Below are 7,910 nucleotides of genomic sequence, written 5' to 3' on the forward strand. Positions count from 1 at the left end.
CAGCAAAACCTGTTTCAAGCCCATAGCTAACATTAAACTTTCTAAAAAAATTTATGTTGACTTGGCTCCTCGAATTCTGTAACTCTTCAGTTGAGTGACTAGGTAACTTGTCTCTCGACTGCCTGGTTGAATTGGACATGTTCTAAGATTTATGTTTGCTTAGCTTTAATTGTCATTCTAACAAAAATATTTAAAAGTCAGCTGGGCAGTGGTGGCATTCATATTTAATCTCAGCACTCAGGGGCAGTGGCAGGAGAATCTGAGTTTGAAGCCAGCCTGGTCTACAGAGTGAGTTCCAGGACGGCAGGGCTACACAGAGAAACCCTGTCTTGAAAAACAAAAGAAGAAAAATATTTAAAGTTATTTCAATAATAAGGAATTTTACATCTTGTGTACTTGACCCTTAGATAGTTTAATAAGAATAAAAGATTTTTACTTGTCTTATACTTTTCTGATGGTTAATATTGTTTTTAAAATAGTAAATTTTACCTCCGTATAGAAAGGACCTATGTGATTTTTATTGAGCAGCTGCCAGACATGTAGAAAGTGTGTGTGTGTGTGTGTGTCCACGTACATCTGTTTATTCTCTTTAAAAACAAATTTAACTTTTGATCAGTTAATACTTTTATAAGGTAGAACATTCAAAGGCAAACAACATCAACAACAACAAGGGAAGAAGTAATAGGATTTTTTTCTCACTGGTCTAGAGCTAATTACTAGTTTTGCTTTGACTTTCTTAAAATGTTTTTTTTTTAGTAATTTATTTTATGTGTCTGGGTATTCTACCTGCATGTATGTCTATACACCACGTATGTGCCTGGTATCCACAGAGGTCAAGAGAGGGTGTTGGTTTTCCTGGGGCTGGAGTTACAGGTGGTTGTGAAAAAACATGTGGCTGCTAAGAGTCTAATCTGGGTCCTTTGGGAGAACAGCAGTGCTCTTTATAGCCGAGTCACACCTTTCAGTTCCTAGCAGCTTTTTTTGATTCTTTGTTTTTTTTGTTTGTTTGTTTTTTTTTTTTTGGTTTTTCGAGACAGGGTTTCTCTGTGGCTTTGGAGGCTGTCCTGGAACTTGCTCTGTAGACCAGGCTGGCCTTGAACTCACAGAGATCCGCCTGCCTCTGCCTCCCGAGTGCTGGGATTATCTTTGTTTTTTAAATATACTCTTACAATAATGTTACAAGTACATGCAAATGAGCATTTTTTTTTTTACCAGTTTTTTGCTTTTCTAGACAGGGTTTCTCTATGCAGCTTTGGAGCCTGTCCTGAAACTGGATTTGTACACCAGTCTGGCCTTGAACTCAGAGAGATTTGCTGCCTCCCGAGTACTGGGATTAAAAGCATGCTTAACAACACCCGGGCCTAGTTTTCGTATTTTTAAAATGATATTACATGGATATACAAAACAATATTATTTATGTATTCCCTGACTTTTTTTTTTGAGACAAGTTTCCTCTACATAGCCCTAGCTGTCTTGGAACTCACTACATAGAACATGCAGACCTCAAACTCACAGAGATCCATCTGCCTCTGTCTCCCACAGTACTGGGATTAAAGACATGCACCACCACCACCTGACTTGGAATTCTTAATAATATTTAAGAGTGTAACACTGTCCTGAAATCAAAGGGCTTAACAACTGTCATTCAATTGCATACAGGTAGCATAACTTAAATTGTCCTTTATCAGCTGACAGTTACCTAGTTTCACTTTGAAATCATACTGAATGAACAAGCTTCTTCTGCACACTTTATTTCTCATGTGTTTAATTAATTTTTTTAAGCTTGAGAGCCACTGTATTGTAGTGTGAGGGGAAAAACCACAGAGATGGCAAGATGTAAATTCTGGCAGCACCTGGGAGGAGGAAGACAGAGAGAAGAAACAGATAGCATTACCTTTGAATCAGGGTCCGTCCAAGAAAGCAGGCAGAACCAGCGATGGAAGCAGCTGCAGAAAAAAAGAAGTGGGGGCATCTTTATGAAAAACATGGAGAAAGCCTACAGTGTCAGGAAAGTATGCTTAGGGCTTCAGCTGGTATTCGAAGAAGATGTAGAATTGGGAAAATAAATGTTAGGCTTTTTGAGTTAGAGCTTGAAAACCAGGCAAGCCTAGCAACATGTTAGCAATGGCCACATTCTATTTTGCATTGTTGGAAGTGAAGTTGTGGGTCCAAATACACCATTTCATCACATCTTTGTAACATGTGATGAAATGAAAACTACCATTTTCTTTATACATACTAGAAAGCAAACTGACAGAAGTCAAAAAATGTGTAGTGATGACGCTAGGAAGCTATACTGTAGAAAGCAAGTGAAATCATTTTACTCAACTCTGTGCGTTGATGGATAGTCCTGAGTTACACATTCTCCATGAATACATCTCATCAGCAGTTTAGTTTACTTACTTAAGGGGCTTTATTCTTGCCATGGCCTAGGTTATCTCTTGGAGAATAGTCCAGGTGAGTGAATTTAGTCTCTCAAACTAAGACTCAGTATTAGAAACAAGAAGAGTGCTAACAAAGTTGTTTTCTCGTGACTCTAATTTCACCCCTTAAATTGTCGGGTAAATTTTGGTACTTTGCATGTACATATGTGTGGTGCCCTCAGAGGTCAAAAGAGGGCATCAGATCCCCCAGAACTGGAGTTGTGTACTTGTTTGCTGCCTTATGAGTGTAAGGTGCCATGTGAGTGTTGGAAATTGAATTCTGGCTCTCTGGAAGAACAGTCAGTGCTCTTAACCACGGAGCCACCTCTCCAGGCCCTGAATTTTAGAACTCACTAGAGTTAAAACTAAATAATTTTCAGAATAAACAGTGAACTGTTGTGTAACAGTTTCCTCTGAGATTGAAACATTCCATCCTACACAGAAGCTACTTAAGCAAAAAGGTATACAACTCAGCCAGGCGTTGGTGGTGCACGCCTTTAATCCCAGCACTGGGGAGGCAGAGGCAGGAGGATCTTTGTCAGTTCGAGACCAGCCTGGTCTACAAGAGCTAGTTCCAGGACAGCCTCCAAAGCCACAGAGAAACCCTGTCTCGAAAAAACCAAAAAAAAAAAAAAAAAAGGTATACAACTCAACGACAACTCAACGTAGCTTCAGGAAGTCCCTGAAACTGACCAGATCCACTAAGTCCTTACCTGACAGAGTAAGTAAAAGCTGCAAAGATTCTCCCAGGAGCCAAGCTTCGAAGACCGACAACTTGGAAGAAGTAGAAACCAGCTAAGCTGCCTGGAAGAGGCTTAGATTAACTGAGGCACCTGGAAAGGATACCCTCCAACCTGCTGAGCTGCCTGAAGGCTATGTAGTGTGCTCCAGGTTCCCAGTTTTGTGTGTTTCCTACTCAAACAAGCAAGGGTGGGCTTTGGTGATGTAGTTGTTGTAGAATCATTTCTGCTCAGCCAAAACTCATTGATTCACCAAATTGGACTTTGGTGGTATCTGTTCTTTGGTCTGTTGTGGACTCCATTTCTGGGGTGAGTAGATGAGTGTGTTAAGTCTCCCCAGGAAAAGTTTTGTCATAAAACAGTAACCAAGGGGCTGGAGAGGTAGCTCAGTGGTTAAGAGCACTAACTGTTCCTCCAGAGGTCCGGAGTTCAATTCCCAGCAACCACATGGTGGCTCACAACCACCCTTAATGAGATCTTGTGCCCTCTGCTGGCCTGCAGGCAGAAGGCTGTATACACAATAAATACATAAAATATTTTCAGGACAGCCTCCAAAACAATACAGAGAAACCCTGTCTCGAAAAAAAACCAAAAAAAAAAAAAAAAAAAAACCAGTAACCAAATTGTGTTAAAATATGTTTGACAAAGAGACCCCAAAACAGCACAAACTACATTAGCCATTCGAAAAACAATCAACAACCACACACAAATATATTTTGATATGTCATCTGCCTCTGCCTTGTGAGTGCTGGGATGAAAGATGTATGCCACCACTGCCCAGCACATTGTGTCTTTTGTTAACGCATGAAGCTTACACAATACTGCTGCTACTTTTGATTTTTGCACACAAAAGAGATTAGCTGGGAATATTTAAAAATATATAATGTGGACTTATTAAAGATGTAGCTTGGCAGTACCATATCGGCCTAGCAAGTTTGAAGCCCTGGATTTGATGCCCAGCATTGAGAGATAGAGAGAAGAAAGGAGGAGGGGAAGAGGAAGGCAAGGGAGAGGGAGAGGGAAAGAGAATGGAGGAAGAGAGAGAATATGAGTATATTTACCAAATCTAGCAAATTATCTTTTAAAATAAAATCTAAAAGTAGTGCTGGACATGGTGTCACATGCCTTTATTCCCAGCAGAGGCATCCAAAACTGTGAGCTTGAGTCTAGCCTAGTCTACCTAAAGAGTTCTAGGTTAACCAGGAATACAATGAACCCCTCCCTGTCTTGTAAGGTGTACTCTTGACCACCAGCTGCCTGGGTCTGTTTGCTGTCTCAGCCCCCAAATAACACACGAAACACTATATTAATTATGAAGCTGTTGACCATTTGCTATGGTTTCTTAGTGGCTAGCTCTGGCTTAATTATTAACCCATAACTCTAATATACATATATTTTTTAAGGTCTTATCTTACTGAGAATGCCAGACTTTTGTCCTCTCCTCCTGGGATCACATGGCAACCCCTACTCTTTACTATATTTCCCAGAATCCTCCTTGACTCCCAGTCCCACCTATCTTACTCCCCTACTGTCCAACAGTGCTTTATTTATCAACCAATAAGACAAACATATACACAGAAGGACTTCCCCCATCATCTCTTCTTTTCTGTCTAAATAAAAAGAAAGGTTTTAACTTTAACATAGTAAAATATATAACAAGGCAGTTATTAATCAAGAACTCTAAATACAGTATTTAGTCCATTAACATTTAGCAAGATTAAAAGAAAATATCTATCCTATCTTTGTGAGTCTAAAGTCTTACATGTAACTTATCTTTTATCATAACTAAGGAAAACTATAATTACAACTATATGTCTTCAACTCCATCAAAGACCACAGAAGGATAATATATAAACACTAGAATTGACAGAGACATCTTGCTACCTGGACAGTCACCCGAAGTTCTTCTGTAACATTGGGGCATCCATCCTCAGCCCATAGGCCACAGTGTGTCTGGCAGACTTCTCAGCAAAGCAAGAAAATTTAAACTGTCCACCTGCATTGGCAGTTTGTCAGTCATTTTCCTGTGTCCTGCAGAATGTCTGGCAGACTCTTCCATGAAGCAGGAACCCTTCAGGACTGTCCATCTTGTTTTGCAAGTTCAGCAGTCATTTTCCTGTGGGTTCTGTATGTCCAGTTTATACACCAGCAGTCAAACAGTTCAGGCAAGAGCAGTGTCTTGCTCAAATAGTTAGTTTTGCCATGTTGAAAGCAAACTCCATAAGGAGTTTCTTCAATGCCCATCATCTTCTCTGACATACATTGGTGCTGCCAGGAGCAGACATTTCTCAAGAAAACAAAACCGAGGGACTGTCGTCTGTTTATACTCGGTTCTTTCTCTGAAAGTCTAATTTCCCTCATATTTACTATCTTCCTTATAGTTACCTTTCCTGGTATGCATACATATAAAAGTTGAAATTTCTTTGTTGACATTAATGTCTGAGTTTTCCACAGAGAACAAAGAATTTCCTAGCAGCAATCTTCAAACCTTTCGGGGAGAAAAAATGGGGCCCCACTTCATCGATTCCAACTGATCCAACTTAATGTATATGAACTGACAAATACCGCCCTGAAACCAGTTTGGGACTACATCGCTCTACACAACTCCAGACTAATTAACTGATATGGTGTACCTTCTACACTCTATCCAGAGCCTCAGACAAGAGCTTTAATCAAGATTAGAACTTAAGTCAAGAACTTCATCAAGCATCTCTCACCTAACAGAGACTGGGTACAAATGTTGTAGCTAGTCCACTTGAGACTCTCATTACACTAATATTTTCTTCCAATAGGATCCCATGAGGTTATCATTGTCCGATTTCAGCAGGAAGTAATTCTGAGAATACTATGCCCTCTTTCCCCACCTTTGATATTACAGGATAATTTACACCTGTTAGAGTTAGTTTTCAGTTGTTTAGGGTCAGAATTTTAAGGCAGTGTTCAGACTTGGGCATCTCTTTCGGATAAGTTTAAGGTTTAGATGGGATAGATAAGCTTAGGATAGGATATAGATAAATTATAGTTTATCATCTTCAATGTATATATGTTTTATATATGTTTGAGACATTTTGTATATTGACACAATTTAGTTTTGTTTCAAGTCTAAATCTTTTCTTTAGACTAAAAGATAATTATAGGGAGAGATCATGTACCTGTAGCCCTAACCACGCCCGTTTGGGTGTGGCCACAGGTACCTGGGAGAAGGCAGGAAGATAAAGAGCTAGGAAGAAGAGGAGAGGGTGCTCTTGGGCTCTTGGGGTTTCAGTTGAGGTTCGGAGACCAGCAGATCGATGATATCAGGTTCTTGGCTTCTCATGCAAGTGACTTCTCACTATAAATTATCATACGACTTCCCTTCCCGGTATATTTGGTGTTCCTCAGCACTGTCTCAAACAAAAGAAACAAAAAACCCCAAACACATCAAAACTGTCAGGTTCAAAGGAAACCCCATCCCCCCAACTCCAAAAGGCAGTCTAAATATCCAGAAATGGGTTCACTCTGGTCTAAAGTAGGTTTTCTATGGTTAGATAAAAGCCAGCATTCCTCAGGAACTGAGGACGCAGTTCCCCTCTATCGAAAGGAGTCATTTCCCTTATCACTGGCAGAAGGGACATATGGCTACCTATGGCACCTATCAGCATAACAAAGATTATTATGGCATCCAGGTTTGCTTGGAATCACAAGTATTTGTTACACAATTCAAAGGGCATCCTGCCCTTCTTACCTCCTCCACCACCCTAAACTCCCTGGCTCCCTCCCCAGGTACTTTTTTTTTTTCCTTTCTGAGATAGGGTTTCTCTGTGGCTTTGGAGGCTATCCTGGAACTCGCTCGGTAGACCAGGCTTGGTCTCGAACTCACAGAGATCCACATGCCTCTGCCTCCTGAGTGCTGGGATTAAAGGCGTGTGCCACCACCGCCTGGCCAGGTGCTCATTCTTTATAACCCTGCTATTTTGTCTTGTTTTCTTTCTCCCTTTTTGCTCTGCTCCTCTGTATCTATTCCCTGCTATTTCCCTGGCCAAGTCTAGTCTGTTGGCCATGTTCCATCTACTTTCTCTTGACTCTTTTAGATGTCTCTGGCTGTTCTGTCACAGCTACAGTAAAAACCTTTCTCTTAGCCATTCCATGGAATGGTCATGTCATCAGTTTATACAAAAATAATGACGTGTGTGTGTGTGTGTGTGTGTGTGTGTGTGTGTGTGTGTGTGTGAGAGAGAGAGAGAGAGAGAGAGAGAGAGAAAACGGAGTATCCACAGTACCTCATAGTTCACTAAGGCACTGACAAAGAAAGTTGTTTGCTTGTGTATCTTGAAGACAGATTATAGAAACCTAAGCTATTTTCCCATATTTCTCAGAATCTGTATTTGGTGGTGGTGGTGGTGGTGGTGGTGGTTTTTTGTTTTTCAAGACAAGGTTTCTGCGTAGTCTTGACTGTACTGGAACTCTCTGTAGACCAGGCTGGCCTCAAACTCACAAAGCCATCTGCCTCAGCCTCCCAAGTGCTGGGGTTAAAGGCGTGTGCCACCACTGGCCGACTTCAGATACTGTATTTTTTTATTTATTTTGTTGTTTTGAGGCAGGGTCTCTCTGCATCACCCTAGTTGTCCTGGAATTTACCATATAGAGCAGGCGGGCTTGGAACTCAGCGATCAGACTGCTTCTGCTTCCTGAGTTTGGGGATTAGCATTCTTGGTTTTTCAGACAAGGCCTTGCTATATAGTAGCAATGACTGGACTGGAACTTGGCT

The sequence above is a fragment of the Mesocricetus auratus genome, unplaced genomic scaffold (genome assembly GCF_017639785.1).
Source record: "Mesocricetus auratus isolate SY011 unplaced genomic scaffold, BCM_Maur_2.0 Super-Scaffold_4256, whole genome shotgun sequence".
NCBI lineage: Eukaryota > Metazoa > Chordata > Mammalia > Rodentia > Cricetidae > Mesocricetus > Mesocricetus auratus.